The sequence below is a fragment of the Polypterus senegalus genome, chromosome 2 (assembly GCF_016835505.1).
Source record: "Polypterus senegalus isolate Bchr_013 chromosome 2, ASM1683550v1, whole genome shotgun sequence".
Lineage (NCBI taxonomy): Eukaryota > Metazoa > Chordata > Cladistia > Polypteriformes > Polypteridae > Polypterus > Polypterus senegalus.
In genome coordinates, this window is record NC_053155.1 from 183027960 (window position 1) to 183050567 (window position 22608).

The 22608-nt window shown below is 39.4% G+C and overlaps 1 long non-coding RNA gene across 1 annotated transcript; it reads right to left on the reverse strand.

Annotated features, from left to right (window-relative positions):
* Nucleotides 1-1932: 1932 nt before the first annotated feature.
* LOC120524649 lies at nucleotides 1933-17891 on the reverse strand. Its single transcript, XR_005632803.1, has 4 exons — nucleotides 17804-17891; nucleotides 16893-17031; nucleotides 15563-15638; nucleotides 1933-1971 (listed from the first exon to the last, which is right to left on the reverse strand). It is a non-coding gene; the product is annotated as an uncharacterized LOC120524649 (long non-coding RNA).
* Nucleotides 17892-22608: the final 4717 nt, after the last annotated feature.

The following is a 22608-nucleotide window of genomic DNA, read 5'->3' on the forward strand; positions in this document are numbered from 1 at the left end:
ACTATGTCAACAGCAGCTCTCACTTTAGAATTAAATCTTTCCACCTTACTATTTACATTGTCCTCGCTATTATAGCTGGCACTATAAACGGACTGATTGCTTAAAATGTTTGTAAGTTTTAAAGCTGCTGCAATCAAAGAAGCGTTTTTTAACAATATGCTTCTCATGAGTGTTTTTTATCATTATTTCTATATTAAAAAGTAGAAGAAAATGGTCTGATAGACCAATATCAATGATCTGTTTTATATCAACTTTCAGTCCTTTAGTAATCACTAAGTCTAATGTATGACCTGCTTTATGTGTAGGCTGATTTATGAGTTGTCTCAAATCAAAAGAATCCAGGAGGTTCATAAATTCTTTTACTTTTAGATCACACTGATTATCTATATGAAAATTAAAGTCGCCAACTATTAGGAGTGTGTCATAGTTAGTAATTAAAATTGACATTAAGTCGGAGAATTCCTCAAAAAAAGACGCGCTATATTTAGGAGGTCTATACACGGATAGTACTAGAACTTGAGAATCTCCATGAATAACAACGGCGAGATACTCAAAGGACTTGAACTTACCAAAACTGACATCTTTACATTTTAATCGCTCGAGTAAATGTTAGCCAATCCGCCCCCTTTTCCCTGGCGGTTTGCATGAGTAAAACTGTAATCCGGAGGCAGATTCGATTAAAACTGCGCGCATCTGAATTCAGCCACGTTTCATTTAGTGCAATAAGATCAATTTTTTTATCACTAATAAGATCATTGATAAAAAACGTTTTGTTAGTTAAAGCTCTAACATTTAATAGTGCCATATTTAATGTTTCGAGGTGCAGAGATGAGTACTATGTGCGTTATTGTTATTTGGAATAGGAACTAAATTATTATTATTAGCGCGCTCTGTGTATTTTTGTTTAATCTGTGATCTGTTTTTATAGTTTTAATACATTGTTCCTTTAAAATAGTGATTTTAATTAGATTATTGGAGTTTATGCCGTATTTCCTAGGTTTTCTACGTGCATTGAGATTGCTTATTACAGTATTAATGGTGTGCACTTTAACGGAAGACTCTATTAAACATTCATCATGTCCTGGCAAGCAGTATTATTTCGGAAGGGTTAAGAGCAGAGATAGATAGTCAAGAAAACGAATTACCTTCGATATGTTTTCGGAGAGGACCCGGCGCGAAACTGTTCGGATGCAGGCCATCACGCTTGAAGAGACGGCCTTTCCAAAAGAGATTCCAATTGTTGATGAAACCGACATCCTTCTTCTTGCAGAAACCCTGTAGCCAGTTGTTCAATCCTAGCAGATGACTGTAGTACTCGTTGGATCGTCTGACGAGAGGTAGAAAATCTTTGCCGATGGGGTCCTCTCCTTCTTGTCTTCAATCAAAGCTGCGAAGTCAGCCTTCAGGATTTCTGATTGTCGGTGCCTTATATCGCTTACGCCGCATGCAAGACGATTGCTCCAACTGCCCTCTCCTTGTGTTTCTCGTAGACTGCTGGCGCACGTATCATTACATCTCGGACACGAGCACCGGGAAAACAAGAAACAAACGATTTTGCATTAGGGCATGCGACATTAAGGTTTCTAACGATAGAATCACCTACCACTAATACATCACCAGGTGCTGAAGGCGAAATGGGGACGCGGAGAGGGTCAAACCGGTTCTGAGATAAAATGCTGCCTGTGCCGATGGAGGTGCTCTGGCCTTGACCCCCGCCTGCATAGCTGAAATCCACCAAGGTCAGCAGCGGCGTCGCTCCTACGAGACGCGGGGGTGAGGTCGGCACAACGGGGTTGATGTTTCGCCGGTTCCAGATGGCAAGGACGGTTTATCCAACAGCCGGGCCTTCAGATTTCTCAGGTATTTCCGTCGGGACAGGAGTTTCTGAATCTGTTCATCAAGTGCTTGGAGTTCGTCAACTACGATTTCAACGCGAGTTACCCCACTGTCGGCCATTTTCTGCTTCGTGCCCTAGGAGAAATGAGAGAGAGAGAGAGAGAGAGGTTAGCGAGGGTCGAGAATAAAATAAGAAACAGCTGGGAAAATGTACAGTATATGAGCATCAGACACGAATCTATCATAAGATTCAGTTAGCCAATAGCTGAGTTGTCCTGATATATTGTCCAGATATTTTCTTTCAACACTTTCAGGGTTGCACATTCAACTATATGACTCTGTATGACTGTATGACTTGATTTTAATCTTAATTTAACTTAATCTTGATACTCTATATGTTCAATTTCCTCAAAATAACTATTCATGGTGGCTCTAAAATCGGTACTGACCCCTACTCTCTTTTCTGTTTCTTTTTCCGTTTCTTTGTGGTGGTGGCCTGCGCCACCACCACCTACTCAAAGCTTCATGATGCTCCAACAATGATGGACGGATTAAAAGGCAGAAGTCTACGTGACCATCATCATCATCAAGCCCTTCCGTGAGAATCCTAAATCCAAAGAGGACTGTTTCATTTATGTTAGGTAGAATGCCCAGAGGGGACTGGGCGGTCTCATGGTCTGGAATCCCTACAGATTTTATTTTGTCTCCAGCCGTCTGGAGTTTTTTTTGTTTTTTCTGCCCCCCCCGGCCATTGAACCTTACTCTTATTCGATGTTAATTAATGTTGATTTATTTTGTTTTATAATTGTGTCTTTCATTTTTCAATATGTAAAGCACTTTGAGCTACTGTTTGTATGAAAATGTGCTATATAAATAAATGTTGTTGTTGTTGTTGCTGTACTTTGCTCAAAACCCTTTCTGTGAAGAAGTGCTTCCTCGATTTGGTATCAAATACTCTTTCTCTTAATTTCTGCCTGGATCTGTTAAGTATGACATCAATTATTTCGCTGAAGGAATTCTGCTAAGTTAGTCCCCCATGTAGCCTTGTAACAGTAATGTTTGTCTATCATCAAAACTGTAAGACAGGAAAGGTTACAATGAGAAAGATCAAAGAAAATGGCAATGTCAATTATACCTTTATATTCTTTTCATGCTATTTTGCAAGGATACCAGAGTGTTTATTGGTCATCTTGAACATTTTTTGCAGGACAGTGAGCATGTTTTTGGGTGAGCATTGACAATTTCAGATGTATTGCTAGTGGAAGTTTATATTAGGGCAACAATTTCAAGCCACTAAAACATCCTCAGATACTACAGCACTGGTATATATTTGTGTACAGGGTCTCTGCTTATTTGTTATTATTATTTGACCATGAAGTAGAACTGATTCAACAGAAAGCAGAATTATGTCTTGATAGAAGGATTGATTTTACAGTAGTGAGGCCTGATGCATCACATTAAAATGTCTAAAAAGCATTGATTTATATATTTAAAGAATCAATTTTACATGTTTAGAATATTATGCACATACTTGTTTATTTGATTAGTGCTCAATAGCTTACCATAACAGACAGTTGGTGGATCTTTTAAAATTTTTTCATGCCGCACATCTGTGACAGATTACTTTTCCTCTCTTTATAATGTGGTTTGCTTTACGACGTGCAGCACTGCAAGTTCTTTGATATTTGTCAGAGCCCATCTCAAGCAGGGTTGTTGCTGAGACTGACAGATAAAGGTATCCACTGCACTCAAGTACTTTGGACATGTCAGCTGTGTGCCCGAGCTTGTGAGGAATCCCATTGTTTATACAGTAGTGCTTTCTCAAGTGTCTGTTGCATAGAAGCAGCTACACAATAACAGAACAGACACAGTTGTTAACTGTCAAAGGAGCTAATGGATTTTCATTTTGTGTAACAAGCAATGGCCTGAGAAGATTCCTGCTGTAAAAGAGAGTCTAATCAGATATATTGATCTCCTTTGTGAAGTAAGGCCAGCAACAGCTGTGCAATCAACGATTCCAAGTTCAACATTTCTTTGCTTAATGCATGAACACGAACCAAAGCAATAATTCAAAGTGATGCCGTGCCCTTTTCATTTCAATGAGCGACAAGAAAATTGTGCAATCACGTCTGCGGCAAACAGTGTTTAACCAAAACAGACTCTGAAGAAATATATGCCTTTGTTGCAAGTGGTTGCTTTACAGTAATTATCTTCAACAAGAGGCTTGGAAAGAACAATTTGCATTGCAGTTTTTTTTTTCTGGCACATTTTACACAATAAAATCAAACAGTGCAGTGATCTTGAACTATGTGGAAAATGAAAGAAGCAAATGGTGCCCAATATGTATTTGTTTTCTTTTTAGGGTTCCAGGTGATCTATGATCTGCTGCCTCAATAGGTGATTTGTCCACTGGGATGAATTAATACTGAACTTAGCTCTGTGGCTGAGTTCACAGATATTGACTCCACAAACAACTGAAGGCTTTGGTATTTAGTTTTTCTGGAGGTGCCCTGCTCAGGCTAGCCATTAGTTCTATTTGTAGTTCTTACAGTCTGACTTTTTCTTCTTCACTGCAAAGTAGAACATCCATGTCCCTGTCCTGATTACTCCAGTGAACATACTGTCAGTCATGAATACCAATGTGACTTTTCTCCCAGGGAGCCAATTACTTGCTGACACTGCCTCGTCAGTGACAATTGGCGAGTCATTTGTAATCATTTATTAAGCCATACAAGGAAACACATTTTGCTAATTTCATTTTGGGTAATCCCCATTTGCTACGTTTACTTTTGTTTTGTGCTTAAACTGTACAACATCTTTTTTCACTAACATCCTTTGCCAGCTAGTTCCTACCCTCCAGTTACTGTTGGTTTCTCCTCAGATGCATCTCTTGCCCCTCTAAAAAGACTGAGCAACTTGAAAAGAGCTACAATCTTAGATGATGAAAAAAAAACTTTAATTACTTGAAAGAATTGACTATTGTATGTATAACGTTTAGCTTTTGCCATGATGGATTGGTCTAGGAAAGTGTTTCTTAATTATGGTGTCTGGGCTGCCGCTGGTGGATTGTGGGTTGGTATTGTTTGTAATGGTACTGGGTCACTGCTTTAATTATCATGCTTGAATCCCTTTATTGCTCTGATGATTGTACTTGATTCAGCTTGGGAGATGCCCCCCGATAATCGTGTTTGATTTCCAAAGGGGGATTGGTGGGTCATGAAGAAACTTAAATGGGAAAAAGTGGGTCATGACACCAAGATGATTGAGAAAGATTTATCTAGGATTTTATTTAACTTTCCTTTTACTTTGCTCTCTTTTTAACGTGGTATGCTGATTGGACGGCTAATGAGAAGAATTAGGTTAAGATCGGTATTGCTTTTCTGGGTTAGTGACGTCTGGATAAATAGATTATAATTCCAGCATCTGTAACCATTTTTCACTGTATGTCCTGTGATGTAGTCCTTGTCAATGCAGCTAAATGACCACACACCAAACACACCTTTCTGAAGTATAACTCTTGTGGAGGATTGCCGGCTTTCCATGCCGGTCCGCACCCCCAAGCCGCCAGGAGGAGCTCGCCCGACAGCAGGATCATGCCCCGAGGTCCAGCAGGGCATTATGGACCTTGTAGTATTTTTACACAACCCTGCTGGATACCTTGGGGGCCACCAGGAGTCGCTGTGGGGGGGCTTATGGGCTCTTTTATGCCCTATGACCCGGAGTACGCCATGGTCACATGACAGGAACGAACAACGTGCTCAGGTTAAAGAAAAGGACTGATTGCCCTGACCCGGAAGGAGTAAGGAACTATGGACTGTCGGGACAAGAATACCTCCGGGTCAGGGGCTATAAAAGGACGGTGCCTCAGTCCAGACACTGAGCTGAGCTGGGTGGTAGGAGGGCAACGCGTCTGGGAGTGGAGGATTGTGATTATTGTTGTAATATTATTGGAGTATTTGGGAGTGGAGAGTGCTTTGTGCACAATTATTATTATAATAAATAATTATTGGACTTTTACCTGGTGTCTGACGTGGTGTCTGAGGGTGCAAGGGTGCGAGCAAGCACTTAATCTGTCACACTCTTTATAATATAAACAGATTTGTTTGTTTCTGTATAGTTTACCTGACTCACATGAAATGCAAGACTGTCAATTACTTGCAATGATTGTTGCAAAATTCACTTCAAAGGAAAGCTCAGCTTTTTGCTTAACAAAATAATTCATGAAATAAATTACGTTTTGCTTCCAGTGAAAGTCGTGCCGTTCACACAAGAAGAAAGGAGTATATTTCCTGTCTGGAAGTTTCTTCATGCAGTAATTCTGCATGCATCTGCCTTCCATTTAATATTCCATGTACTATGTCTTCCTGTACCGCTAAGATTCACACCATCGATAAGACTGTGATTTATTTCATTTTTTTAGTGGGGATCCCAGGAACATGCCCAGCTTGGACCCAACTCACACACACTCCCAGAGACAAGAAAACAACCGATAATAAAACAGAAATTAAAGAATATATTAAAACACTAATAAATGAAATATAACTACATGCTGAAATGATCCCACCCCAGTTCCCTTTAGGTGATTATACAGTACAATAAACAGAAACAAACCACAAACAAAACCACACACTATAAAGTCCATGGAAAACAGCAACTGATGAAAAGCAATGATGAAGGTAGATAGTCCAGCACGTTGAATGGGAATGTATTTCCTGATGAGATGAAGACTGGTGAATGGGATCAGGAATGCTCACATGATGACAACAAAGCCTCGGACAGTCCTCATGTGCAGCAAGACACCAGATAGTCCATAGCCCTAAACAAGAGATGATCCAGGACAAAACAAGAATCCACAGGTATCAGAATGGAAGGCAGACAGACAGGCAACTCCAGACATGAAACACAAAAGACTTCCCTACTTTTGTATCACTGACCCCATTTTAAATTTTATGCTGGCCTCCTTGTACCCAGCAGCCCCTGAACCCTGAGCAGACGACCAATCAGAGCCACTGCGAGGACTGCTGGGAGCTGAAGTTTCAATCCTGAGTAGAACCGCTACAGGTTAAAAAAGACGCTGAAAGACTACCTTCACATTGCTCCCTTGCTTGCTGGACGTACTTGCGGCTGATCTATCACGTGATGCACGCAGTACTTTGCAGACTTAAAAGTCTGAGCAGCACCAGTTTTTGGATTATTTGTTTGCTTTTCTCTATCTCTCTCTCTCCCTCAGACCTTCCCTGCTCCTGATGTGCACTCCTTTGAAGAGGAAGATATGTTTGCATTCTTTTAAATTGTGAGACGGAGCTGTCATCTCTGTCTTGTCAAGGAGTCCATTTAAACCTTTGAAAAAAAAGAGGCATATGTTTGTTTGCAGTGTTTGAATAAAGTTCCTGTCTCTACAACCTCCTGTGTTTCTGTGGAAATCTGTGACCCAAGTGTGACAAGTGGTACCAGGACTGGTTGCACAGATGAACGCATGGATGAATGCTGAGCGGTTGTTTCAGATAGCTCAAAATGTCCCGCTTCCTCCTGACCTGGAGGATGATCCGGTTCCTACTCTACCTACTAATTCCAAGGATGTGCTGACGAAGATGGGTCCTTCCGATGACCCAGAGATGTCTCTTTTAGCTTTTGAACATGTGTTGACTTTGCTGGGATGGGAAAAATGAAACTGGGCTGTCATCATCATCCCTTTTATGTCTGGGGATGTCTTAATTGCTTTACGGAATGTGCCTCACGATAAGCTTGGCAATTATGATTTCTTGAAGCAGCAAGTTGTTTTACGAAAAACTACTAGCTTTTTGTCTAAAGGTTTTGCGCTACATGATTGGAAACATGGACGGTCCCATTCGTGCGCAAATTCAAGCTTTGACTCATAAAGTTCACTGCTGGTTTGAGGGAAGCGAGATGGAGCACATTGTGGAAAAGGTTGTCATGAATATACTGCTGGCCGGGATCCCTGCATTTCTCCGAGATGAATTCCTTCGTCATGATGTTGAATTGTTAACGATCACGGCCAAACATTTGGAGGGTTCTCAAACCGGTTGTAGAAAAAGCAGTGGATTTGCTGCTCCTTATGCTGTTCCACAGCCTCCGAGAGATCGCCCAGGAAATGCTTGTCGCTTTGAACGGAGATTAGAGATTCAACATGCTGTTAACACTAGAATTACCAAAGCCTATGAAAAAACTCATAGATCCGTCCCAGCTTAAATCGCTTCGCACCTCTCCATCAGCATCTTTTGTCCTGTAAATGTGTCGATAAGCAGAAAGCAGCCTACTATTACATCCCCCCACCGCCACACAGTTTTCTCAGCTCAAGTCTGTTTACTTGCATGTCAGTTGCTTAGAGTTGTATAGAGTGAGAAGTCAAGCAAAATGACACCTTTTATAAATACTATATTGTTATTTGGAACACATGCATTTCATGTTTATGTAAACACATCGTTAAAACAGAAACGTTTTTAACGTTTTAGTAATAATTGACAAAATGTAGACATGAAGTGAATAATGTGTGAAGCCTGAAGTCCAAATATCAAATAAACACTTTCACAAAAGGTACAAATATAACAGAACAAGTGTTCTTTTATTGAAGACTGTAACTGCAGAAAAAGAACCCGAATTAGGGTGCGAAATTCACACCCCTTCGGTACGACCGCTTTGGTGGCACAATGGTATCAGCTGTTGACTGGTAATCAAAACTTCACAGGTTCACAAGTCCGTTTTAAGAAGTGAGCTGCTCTTATTCTTACTATCTCAGAATAAAAACATACATTTGATTTCAGTCTGTAACAGCCGATGTAAATTGATATGATACTTGTAAAGGTTAGCTTTGTTTTTTTTTATTCAGTTTTATTCTCTTAGTCACGTTCACGATCATACCACTGCATTTGACACTGCTATTTTCACATACATATAGCAGAGGTGAACTCAGATCATGACGACGGTTCTACGTCGGAGAAAGAATGCACGTTGCACTTACTGATCGGCAGGAGGAATGCCCTTTTTTCCTAGACTCATGACCGAATGTCGGACGCCAGTCAGTGAACCCCATGTTAAGCTTAGCAGGGGGGAAGAGGACAAACTGGCTGTTGGGAAAGACATCAAGCCCTGTTTAAATATCGAACCTGAAGTGGCTGTTGGGGAAGTGCTCAAGCCCAGACTAGATATTGAACCCGATCTCTCCAGCAAGACCGAGGGTGATAGCCCCCCCACTTTCCCAGAGCAGCTGGCTGGCCCATCTACAACTTCTCAACTTGCAAATGCCTCCGAACAAGAACTGAGCAGACTGATTTTGTTTGCTTGCAGCATGCCGATAGCTCATTAGAATATGCATTTTAAACAGGCTCGCTTTGCTAGTGACTCTTATTACCAAGAGTGTGCATCCGGGGGCTTAAAAACCTTGCACTTTCTTGAGAAAGACGGCTGCCTTTTTAGAGTAATATCAGATCATTTAGTCGGGGAATTCATTGACCAGTTAGTTGTACCTGAAGTACATAAGGACATTCTTTTGCAATTAGCTCACTCTCACATCTTGGGTGGGCACCTGGGGACTAGAGAACATTTATCAAAACGATTTTATTGGCTGAATATGGGGAAAGATATGGAGAGATTCTGTACTTCTTGTCCTGACTGTCAGATAGTCTCTGCTTATAAACCTCCTCGGGCTACCCTTTCTCCTACGCCTATTTTGGAGGTCCCTTTCCAATGGGTGGGATTAGATATAGTAGGACCTCTACCTAAGACTAAAAGTGGGTATCAATATATGCTTGTGTTGGTTGACTATGCAATGCGATACCTGGAAGTTGCTGCTTTGAAAAAAGCCAATTCCTCCACTATAGCCAAAGCTTTGTGTGAGATTCTCACTCGTATTGGCATCCCTAGCGAAATTTTAACTGATCAGGGCACACCTTTTACTTCTCACATGATGAAACAATTGTGTGACAGCTTTGCTATTAAGAAACTGAGTACCACTGTTTACCATCCACAGACGAATGGTTTGACTGAACGATTTAACAAAACTTTAAAACAGATGATCAGATAAAATTCCGTTACAACGAACTCCCAGGGACCTAAAAAATATTTTGTTGTAATGAAAATTTCATAGTAATGAGATTGTGTATTTGTTACTATAGTGCTTTTTTTAACTTACGCCCAGGCATTTGCAATCATTTCAATAGTTTCTTTCGCATTAATTTTAATCTTCTCCTGCCTAAAAGTTATGCTGATGAGAATTTTTCTCAGCATTTCCTTGATATAATACATTTTCAGGGTGCGAATGATGCCCAAATCCAAATGTGTGTACCTAATTGTGGAAGCATGTTATGGGCAGCACAGTTATCAATCAGTAGCCAAATCATCCTTTTCTTCTTCATATTGTGAGGTTTCTGAACTCTTTTGATGCCCCCACCCACCTAACTGGAATGACACGCTGAAGTGCGTCCCGAAGCGCGATTGCAGCATCTGTGGAAGATTGTTTGTCCGTTGCCAGGGCAGGTCAACAACAAGCTCAAAGCGCTGCAGTGAAGCGACACAAAATCAAATCATAAAAGTTTGGGGTCGCACTATAAGTCACTGTCTTGCTACCCAAAACATGAGGCTTAGTCTCAGTACTTTAGCAAAACCAGCTTTATTCAGCTTGAAACAGGAACGGCACACTTATTTATTGTAGGGTGATTTGCCACTCTGCTATACACAGACACAGCAGTCAGGCAGGGTCGTGGCCAGATCAGTGATCAAGTAATCCTGTTACATGCATTTACAATGTACCTTGCACCATCCATCGATATCTTTTCTGTTTGCTTTGGCGGAGAGACGCAGCATAGCTGAGTGAGAAAGCATAGCTTTCCGCTTGCTGTTAAGATAGATAAACAGTCTTCCATAGACGTGGAGATCGGACTTTGGGATGCTCTTCGGCATGCTGTCTAGTTGGGGGAGGTCCCAAGAGAGTTTACAAACCTCACATGTTCTTGAAAGAGTGCCGCATTAATAGGAATGTTTTTTGAATGAGCATCACTGGACCACATAAAAACTGCTTTTTTGATGTCTTTTTTTGCTCGGTCTTTCAAGAAAGTTGACAGCGTTGATGGAGAAATTCCAAATTCTCTGGCAACGTCTTTTTTCTTTTTGCCTCAATCGAGAGCTGCAAAAATATAAAGTTTTTTTTTCTAATATGAACTGTTATCGTTTTTTTCGTGTCTGCCATTTCAATAGGAGGGTGACAATGAGTTAAATTGCAATGGATGTTTTTCAAATGTTGATGTGCAATAAGCAAGTGGTATCACTGAAAACCGTAAGGAAACAAAGAAAAAAACAGTATGAGGAAAGTTCAAAGAAAGAAAAAAAAATTACAGTGTTTCTCTTTGATGATCGTTGCGCACAGCCAAGCTGCGACCACAGAACTAACTGCTCTGTGGATGATTCATTCAGGCATTTCAAGGTCTTTTGGGCACTTTGTTGTAGTAAAAGTATCTGCTGAATGTACTTTGTAGTAACAAGATTTCTATAGACTCGCGTCATATGGGGAAACTGTCAGGAACATAAAAATACTTTGTTATATACTAGCAGGAGTACCCGGCGTTGCCCAGGAATCTATAACCGGTGAATTTCCGAAATGAAACAGAATTTTGAAATAGAACAAACTGTTTTCTGATTCACATTTTATTGTAATAGGTAATATAAGTGCTCATTCCAGAGCCTTTGGATACAGTATATTTTTTGTTTTCCGTTGTGGTGAGAAAATGAACAAATTCTGAGGATTGCCCACTCTAGAATATGCTATGTAGAGTTGTCCGTGTGAAAAGAATGGATTTTCGAAATTGATGTCTGCAACTGTTTCCTCCCACAATCCAAAGACATGCAGGTTAGGTGGATTGGCGATTCTAAATTGGCCATAGTGTGTGCTTGGTGTGTGTGTGTGTTTGTGTGTGTCCTGCGGTGGGTTGGCACCCTGCCCAGGATTGGTTCCTGCCTTGTGCCCTGTGTTGGCTGGGATTGGCTCCAGCAGACCCCCGTGACCCTGTTCGGATTCAGCGGGTTAGAAAATGGATGGATGGATGTCTGCAACTTGTAGTGATTGCTCTTGAACCTCATTAATTGACATAGCAAAAGTCAAACGAACAGGAATTTGGAGCAGTTTGAAATCAAAGGGTAAATTATTCGGAATCAGCGGTATTCTTGGTATGAAAACATGTGCACGGCTTGCACAACGTGTCATGATAGTTGTTTCAATAATATTTGGATAGAGAGTCTTGACACAAAGGAGAGTGGTATTACACATTAAGGAGAGTCTGTGTTGAACTGTGCCGCTATCTAACGGACATTGGTGATGGTAACTACAGAGAGAAGTGACATACAACTGCTGCTGTGTGTGTGGAAAATGGCGGGGGAAGGATGCTGTCTTCTTAAGGCAAGTGTCTGTTCAAACGTATACCCAACGTTGCCCGGGAATCTATAACTGGTGAATTTCCCAAATGAAAGAAACAGAACACAGAAATAGAAGAAATGGTTTTCTGATTGACATTTTATTGTAAGTTCTTTCACTGTGGATTATGTGTGCTGTGGTGTTTCAGACACTCTTGAAATAGATTTCCTTGTGGCATCTGAAGTGGACCTTCTAAATCTACATCTTTTTTTCGGTGGCATGGGTATATTAGCGAAAAGCAGGACAATTATAATGTGTTACGTGGTATTACATATGGAATAAGCACCACAGTGAGATGAATTTACGTTATTTAGAATACATTGGAAAGCGAACAAATAGCACCAGTCAGTGAGAAAGAACAACACTGAAATCATACTGGCAGTCGTAAAGTGAGGAAATAAAACCACAAATACGGAAAGCCAGTGAGAAAGAGTATCACTGAAACCATACTGGGAAAATTGGTGGGGAGGGGTGTTCTGTTTGTAAGGAGCATCTGTGTTGAACTGTGATGCCATGTAACAGACAATGGTAAGTACAGAGAGAAGTGGCATACAATCAGTGCTGTGTTTGGGGAAAATGGTGGGGGAAGGATGCTGTCTTTTTAAGGTGAATCTCTGTTCAAACGTGCTTTTATATGACGGACAGTGGTGAATGAAATACAGCACTATTAATGCGTGTGGGAGTGTGACGTGCGGAAACGCGGGTGTGTCAGCCGGTCACACAGTCTAGGTCGTTCATGTTTATCATCTATGCAGCAGTTCCTCTTCACCCGATCAAAGTAGTCAGCCTTCTCATCCTTGGACACTTCCACCATCTCTTGGCAATTTAAAGAAACATGGGTAAAGAGCGACGCACAAAGACCAAAACTGCCGCTAGATGGTGCAGTGGTGAAGTTCTGTTACAACGTCTTAAGTATGGGGACATGTGCCGAATGTTGTGTCGATGAAAAGGTGCCCTGCGGTTCACCATTAACATTTTTCCAAACCAAACATACCCCATGACCTTCTCCTGGTCACAAAGGAGCCGCATGCCCAGATTGGGGGTGAATGGACACCCGGTGCAGATTTGTATGGCGGACAAACAAACATACACGCACACATAGACTCTGCTTTATATATTAGATATACTGCACTCCTTTGGGATGTTGGGATGATGCAAACAAGAGGTATAAATAGATTTGATTTTTCCAGTGTTATATGGATTAATTGCTTTATACAGGTGCAGAAAACAACACATGTAAACACAGAAATGTGAATGCGAAGGAGGCTTTAGGAAGCAGTGTTTCTTTTTTCCCCAGCCAAAAAAAACCCCCGAAAACTCCAAGAAACTCTTTACTGTCTTTCACATTTCTCAAGTGTGAAATCACAAGTAAAATGAATTTTAGTGTTAATTTCTTGAAGCTGTCTGCAAATCGAAACTTGTCTCTGTTGCTCTTCATAACTGCCAGTTATATGTTTATTTGAAATGTTCTGAGGAATTGCAATCTTTTCATTATAAAAACAATCAAAATTATTATGATCTTCATACAAAGGTATTTACAGTATAGAACAACAACAATTGTATTTCTTGTATGACCCAAAATCACACAATGAATGTTTCAGTGGGTTTAACAGGCCCTATTTTTTGACAGCCTCCCAGCCTTGGCTCTCTAAGAATGAAATGAAAGAAATCTTTAGAAGGGCAATTCAGAGACAAACTCCCTTCAACAGTAGGTAGGTTGGATGTGCAATGGCTGTCAAATACAATAAATACAATGCACAAAACAGAGCACAAATAATACTCTTCACAGAGTTGGATGGCCAATCAATCATTGCCATCTCAGAAATACAATACAAAAGTACAAAATACTTTGTTCTCGCACAGTGCTCCTTACCAAGTGTAGAACAGCACCAGCACCACAACAACTCCCACTGCAAAATGCAAGAATAGATTATACCACTTAATAAATACAGAACTATCACATTTGTTAAAATACAGCAAATCAAAGCAGAAACATAAATAAAAAACAACAATATTTGTCCATCATTTAATTGTAGAACAACAGCCAAATTGCAGAAGTCACACAATCCAGAAAACAGTCAGAGTCCTGGAAACCTTGTCTAACTAACCGCCTACCCCCTATTGCCCATTCTGCAGCTGGGTCCGTGCTGGCTCAGCCTGTCTGATGAATAATTCCAGTGCTCTGAGATGAGATAAAGTATGTATACAGCATCAAGGTCTGAGTTACCCAAGTATCATGGATGGAACCCATAATGTATGTTCTCAATTAGCAGGAGGAGAACTTCACCAGAGTGAAGGGAGGGGCAGAGAAATTGAGTGAAAGATGAGATTCGAGAATAAAGTATCACTGATCTTGATTCAAAAATTTGTGCAAAAGAGTAGTGCACTAGAAACTGAAGTGCCCCCAACCAAGGGAGACAATCTCCATTTAACTGAGCATACAAGGCCTTTCTATCCCTCACCAAGATATCACTATCCTTCTATCCTATATCAATATATGAGCCATGAGTTAGAACCTATGATCATTGCAGTCTTACCTGGTCTGGAAACTGGTCCTGGCAGAACTTTGATTCTGGGCCTGATGACATCACTTCTGGTTCTGGACCCGACGACGTCACTTCCGGTTCCTGCCAGGATGACATTACTTCCATTTGCCTATTGTTGTCATTCTATTGTAGGACTGAAGTCTGTTGAGACTTGATTTTGGCAGCCTGATTCAAGTATATGGGTGGCTGCCCCCCAACCTCTTTCTGTGTCTGTTCAATCATTTCATAATGGCTTACTTTAAATGATCTTGTGAAGTAAACGTTGCTTACCCCATTGTAAGATCTACTGCTAAATAAAAGCAAAACAACTCCCAATGCAAAGATTTTTTTCTAGTTTTTGCATATGCATTTTTGCAGTGTAGTCTGTTGCTAATAACATCTGGCTGTAGCTCTCATTTTGTCAGCAGGCTATGCTGACGGACCTTGAAATTAAAAGGCAGGTAGAGAACAATGCTGGCATCTCTCATAACACATAGTTGATAACGTAATCTCAAAGGATCTCAGTTGCTAAAAAAAATATAGTGACTAATGGTGGTTTTGAGAAACCTAAAATGTCAGCCAAAACAAGAAGTTAAATATTCGTGTGATTAAAAAAATAAACGCAAAATGTCACTCAGTGAAATACAATATACAGTATTTAAAAGAAAGCAATTTAATTGATGTATCTAGTATCCTATTTACAACTTTTTTCAGTCGATGCATTTACACTTTTTAGATTAATGATGCTGATGTTGTTGAATTACTTAACAGACTGTCCTACCTGTTCTGCCAGCTCCGGCACCTGCTGCAGCATAAATGGAAATCCTTTTCACACTCTAAATGTTGCTTTCATGCAGCTGAAAAACAATGCAAAGGGAATAACCTACCTTAGTGGAAAGCAAAAACAACATTTTAAAAGTAAATTTTGTAAATAAAATTAAACTTTCACACAACACTAAACATGCACAAAAGGGATGATGTGTATTTACACCTTGTATGTCAACAAAGCCAGTAGCTAACAGCCAGTGAAAGGCCAATCAAGATCTGAATAAAATCAGAATTTTGCTGATGTAGATGGGTCAACAGCAATCTGGAAAAGATATATCAACATGGTTATTGGAAATATTATTTAGACTTCTTTCAGGTGATTTTAGATAAGCTTTATGTGAGGAAAGTATACAATGTTGGTTAGCTGGGTTTTCAGAAAGCCTTTAAATTCCTGCTGCTGGAAATCTGGCAAAACTGGAGACAGTGGACATGGTAGTAAAAAGGTCTATGAAGACCCACAAAATTAAATTCAGGATGATATTTAGAGAAGTTTTCCTCAGATAATCTTTTTTAGTTGTGTTCTTTAAAGGTCAGAAATAGGGTGCCATCTTTTCCTTATGTGCACTAACTAAACATTGATTGTTAAAGGAGTGACACAGTCTGAAGACACTATCAAGCAGCAGTGCAGAGAGATTCTGAGACTAGATGTCAGTACACATGGATGTGGTTAATGCAAGTAAATATCATAAGTATACTGTAAGAACTGTGGGGGCCAAATTTGATTTTCATATAAAGTGAAAAAGAAAATGCTTATAGTTGCTCTGCACTCTAAGGATCCAGAAACAGCAATGGACTAATCCTTTTCAGTGACAAGACAGCACAGATAGAATTATGCTCAATCAAGGGAAAAGCAGAAGATGAGCAAGGCATAAAAAAAAATCAAATGAATGAACAATACACTGGCTGGGATGTTATGTACAGTTATTGTCATATATTTAAATTATAAGTAACAAGAAAAGGCTGAGGAAACCTCATTTGTACAAGGCAAGGTGGTAGAGGAGACATCAAAGTGATATTTAAGTTGTCTAAGGGTAGTAACAAGATCAGCTTCTGAAAGCTTTGTTTCTCATTTCAAGAATTTGAAAGTTGTATTAGACTTAATGGAAATAATTTTGAGGAAATTCTAAATCAAGACACAGATTTTTTTTTTCACTTAATGCTAACCATAACAGTATACAAATGTAATATTTTTTATTGCTTTAAATCATTCTCTAGTGGCCATCTTTCAATCATCAATCAGAGTAGCCAGTATAGGGGATGATTAAATGTGGCAAACATCCTACCTTCAGCTGAATTTCCACGTTCTTTAGGTACCGATGTTAGAACCCTGTACAAGGAATTCCATACAAAGATTCAATATGGTGAAAACTGGTGAAATTTAGCTCTTCTTGAGAAATGACTGTCTCTGTGAAGTGCATTGAGCTGTCAAAAAAAAAAAAACACAGAATTGCAGACCTCCTCACGTGAATTCAGTTTTGCCCTGTAATCACAAATGGTGTTATGATTTTTTAAAATGACCAGTAGAATTATTCTCCTAACTTCAGATGGATGATTAAATAATGTCTTCCTATTTAATAAGGAGCAACATCTAAGTTATTATGAAAGAATCTTGAGAGCCTCACTGGTCAATTCTTTGGGCAAACACTTCTTTTGTAGAGGAATATCCTGTAGTGAAATGATCCCTCTTGCACTCAAGAGAACTCCTTTGGAGGATATTTTATGCCCCTTCTTTGGTTTGATGGGGGAGTCAGTGAAAATTACACATGAGGACTTTTTACTGCATCTCTATGGCAACTGCAGATAAATGGCTGGTGAAGTCCTCATTTTCAGGGGAAAATATGGCCTAAGCTGTTAAGATAAGCTGTTTTCCTTTCCAGAATTAAGTTGATTATATACAATTACAGAACTGTGAAGTGCTACCTGCCACTGTCTATTAAGTTGCTCAAGAATTAGAATAATCCATGCATTAATTAACATCATTTATCTGGAGTAATTAGTAGAGGAAAGGATGATCAACTGACTAATAACTAATTACTGTATGCACTCTACATCCGCATCTTACAAAGAACCAGAGATAAGTGAGCAAAGACTCTGTTGTATATTTGACATGGCTGAAAACTATTTTTTTTTAAAATAAGGAGAAATTCATGTAAAATTACAAAAACATACCAACAAAATTTTTGTAAATACTTACTGTAGTGTCTTGTGAAACCTTCATTGCTTATTTCAAATAAAAAATAAAATAGCTGTCTTGCCAGCACTTTTGTGCAGCACCTATTCTGAGCACTTCTGCTCACTCAAAGAACACTTTACCCCTACATAAAAAGCTCAGTGTGGGAGGCAGAGACATAAGCTCGATAAGAAAAAAAATAATTTGATAAACAAGAAGAGACCATTCAATCCATGGGGCTTATTTGTTCAGCTAATAGCCAAGTTGTTTGAACATATCCTCCAAATACTTTTTAAAAGTTGTCAAGGTTTTCACTTCAACTAGATGACTCATTATTTTGTTCCCGGTTCCTACAACTCATTGTGTGAAGAAGTACTTCTTGGATGCACTTCCCTTGAATTTTTACCGATGGTCTAGAGCACTTAATTAACTATTTATCTGACAGAATTCAGGTAGATTGATTTGAATTATGTCTCACAGAATTTTGAAGACCTGAGACCTACAGTGGCCTATTCTATTCAAGACTAAAAGAGGTTTAATTCCCAAAACCTAAGTTAAACAGGAGCTAAATGCAACCATTCTTTAAATGTTAATCAGCAGTGCTCTTATAAGAAAAAGGGGGTTATTTAATCAGCAGTATAAGCAGCATGAGCAATATTTTTATCTTAATATATATGCACAAAAAAGGTAAGGCATGAAAGATAAGCATATCTGTGGAATACCATCATTGATAGTCAGTAATTGGCAGTTGAGGATCTTTCATGTTTAAAATATTGACAGTATTTTTTTTTTCAAAGTAGTAAGAGATATGGTGTTCCTTTAACTTCATTTCCTGTGGTTGATTCTGCTAACTTGGGTTTATGTGTGCCCATTTCAGATCTGAAATTACTGTTACTGCTCTGCTATGCACCGCAGAGGCTCCAGGATAACTTTTTGCTAGGTTGGCACTTTCCAGCATCTGCCAGCTAAGTCACAGTAAAAAAAGCCAGAGTAAAACAATTGGAAAACCCTGTATAACAGTTGACTAGAAAAAAAAGGTTAAGTACAAAAAAATGGAAATTGTGAACTTTGGTGTTAATAATGAAGCCCTTGATTCAGTCTCATTGTTGTGCTGTCTTCAGTTGCTGGTTGACCATTGGCACAGTATCTTAGCTGTAAAGATTAGAAGGCATCTTTTTCAGAGCAAATGAACTTTTTCTGTAGTGGTATCTTTAAATTGGTCCCTGTCAGATTCAAGATATTCATCTGCATTTGGCTAAAAAGCATAACATCCATTTGGACAATGTCCTAACCACATATATGTTCATTGTCCTATAAGGTTATTTCACAGTTCAGAAATCCCAATCGAAGAATTGGACGTGGCAGAAATGACCAGACATAGTGAACACAACAGCTTCCTTCGTGCAACACGTATATTTCATGTCTCTTCTATACAAAGCAATTGTGCTTCCAGTTATTTTAATGTGCACTTTCCCTACTTTGCCTACTTTGATTCATAGACAGCAGCACCTTATCTTATGTATTGCATGTCCCTGGAGCATTGTAGCATAACCACCGTGTATTTAGCCATATACTGTAGCTTTGCTAATTACTGTAAATAATAAGGTGTTCGCACAATGTCCAAATCACATAATGTCTTATTTCACAGAATGTATTGTGGATGTTAACTGGCGCATATTTGTATATCTATTGTGGTCTATGGCCGGCTTGTCATTCCGGCCAATACCCCCAGGCCGCCAGATGGAGCCCTCCCTGCAACATGGAGGTGCCCCGAAGACCAACAAGGAATCTTGGACAATGAAGTTTTCATCCACAGCCCTGCTGGATAACCCTGGGGCCGCTAGATGGAGCTGCAGGGAGGAGCAATGAATATCATTTGCCCTAAGCCCTGGAAGTACATCCGAGTCACATGGACAAGGGGAATGACGTGCTTCTGGGGTGAAGAAAGAGTTTTGATCTGACCTGGAAGTGCTAAGAAGTCACATGGACTGAGGATTCAGATGCACTTCCGGGTCACGGACTATAAAAGGACTGTGGCAGCTCCCAGACGGCGAGCTGAGCTGGGTGGTAGGAGGGCAACGCGCCTGGGAGTGGTGGAGAGTTTATTGTTAGTGATTTGTGTGTGTATTGAATGAGTATTGTGGAGGAGAGGGTGGTTTGGGCACTGTTGTGTATTAATAAAGTCAACTTTTGGACTTTTATCTGGTGTCTGGTGTATTGGACAGGGGTTCAAGGGAGTGATACTGCCCCCTATCTGTCACACTATATACATTTATAATTATATAAATATAAGCATTAAGTATCTAAAATTGTGGATAGCACAATTAATCATCCTCTTTAATAAAACCCTTGTTTGTGTCCAGTTGTCCGTGTGTGTGTGTCTTCTGGTGAAGTGCACATGCGCAGGGCCACACAGCACGTGTTCAGTCTCTTCCTGTGCATTCCCTGTGCAGAGAGAGAGACAGATACATACACAAACTTAAAAATATATATATTTACATACAGTTCATACGGTCTGGAACGGATTAATTGTATTTACATACAATCCTATGGGGGAAATTACTTCGGTAATGGTCGTGAACCGAGGTTCCACTGTATTACTGTCAGACAAAATTACAGGCATTTTACGGAAATACAAACCAGTATTACTGAAAGAGAAAATTAAAGGCACACAATACAGTCACACATATTACAGCCACATACAAGGTCCCTTGCCATTTAATATAGACTGTTCATACAAATGTTTATGCACTACTGTTCTAGCGCCCGTTACTTTAACGGGCTTAATGTCTAGTTAAATTAATAAAAGGCTTTAGCAAGTGTTTCTAAGACCTGGTTGAGTAAAAAGTGTTATAGAATTTAGCTTTCCTTTTCTACTATGCTTTTGATTTGTGTATTGGGCTTTGGTTACTAGATTTGCTGCTATTTTTAGTTTTAATTCACAGTTATTTATCAGACTATGACCTTCTGTCACATCCATCTCAAAATTTTTGCTTAATTTCTCTCTTCTGCCTATATATACATCTGTATCTATATCTATATATATACAGTGAAATCCAATATCTGTTTGTCTGTCTGTATGTATGTCTGTCAGTTTTTCACGAGAGAACAACTTTATTGATTTAGAGCAGGGCCCTCATGCATAACATGACGTACAGAAAAGCGAAAATGTGCTTACGCACAAAAAAATCCAGATGCATTAATCTGTGCAAACGCCAACTTCCATGTTCTTCCGCTACTTAAATCCTGGTCAGTGTGAAAAGTAACGCACATACACGCACCTGCTGTCCTGTCCTGTCTCCTCCCAGAATTACGCCTCTTTGAATATGCAAATCAATATAAATAGCCCTTAAGCTCAGCATTCTGTGAAAAGGCAATGGGAAAAGCATAGGGGAAAATAGAATAATTTCAGCAAATACCAAGTGGAGGCAAGGAAAAACGTACTATTTGCTGGTTTAAACAGTGGTATAAACAAATAAAGGAAGTTGATCAAATGACATAGAGTTTTGGAGAAACTAAAAAGCTCAAGTTCACAAAATCGCACAGTGCCCAAAATAAAAAAGAAGTTGTCAGATATCAAAGTCACTGTGAAAAGGTGAGTCATAGCCCACCATCTGAGTGTCATATGAAAGCTTATTAGGGTACAGAAAAAAAAATAGGCACACAGTGGGAAAAAAGTACGAAATATCAATTTTAATCTCGAAATTTCCACTTTAATCACATAATTTATTTTGTCATTAAAGTAGAACATCATAAACTTCATCTTAAAATCATTTAATTTACTAGTTTCCCAAATCCCATTGTAACTAAAATAGCACATTAAATACTATATATGTATATGTTTTGTATTTGATCTTCTATGTGCTCTATGTGTGTGAATCACTATGTGCTTCTTAAACGTGCTTTCTCTTCCTCTGATAAAACACAGAATCCATTACATTTGTGATATTAAGCTCTCTGAATAACTAAAATGCTGAGATGTATACTTGATATCATTTTCATGATGATGGGAGTTAAAGCATGTTCTTAAACATGGGAACACGGTGGCGCAGTGATTGTTCATGCCTCACGCAAGATGATTGCTGCACCATGTGCTACCTTCGATAAAATAATTTATTGCAGCAGTACTGTCTCTTTCAAATGTACTAACCCCCAATTCCTGTCCTTACTTTTGTTCTCCAAATACCCAATCACCACACAATCACCTCTGTAATAGACATTAAGCCAACTGTAAACTTCAAAACTTTTAAGGAACATTGAAATATCTTCGCAGTACATGTTAAATTATTCTATCGATCCAGTGTTGCGCCAGTCCAAGCAAGAATACAGTGCGAGGCAGGAACAATCCATGAACAGAGCACCAGCTCCTTGCTAGCGCTGCGACACCATGTCCTCCCATGTTTATTTATTAACAATATAGATTATTTAAATTAAGTTAGTTTTATTTTTCTGCATTTCATCTTAAAAATGATATTGTCATCATATGTAAATATGTGCTTTCTAAAGTTACTTAAGTTGTGCAATATTATAACTGTATCACAACTTTACAGTGAGGTAATTGTACTTATAAGTACAAACAGTTCTACGAGGAGCACTTCATGAACTGATTGAGTGCGTGTACAGTTCTTGGAATGAAACTTTCTGAAATACAAGGAATTCAATGGACAGCATGGTTGAGGCAGCGTGTGCTTGATGCTGTATACCAATAATTCTCTTTCTGATCAGCTGCTGTACAGCTGTGATTTCCCCACTCAGATACAGTAAAATAAATACTCCTAGTGGCGCAGCGAGAGTAATATGGAAAAAGATGACCTGCTGTGGAAACGCCT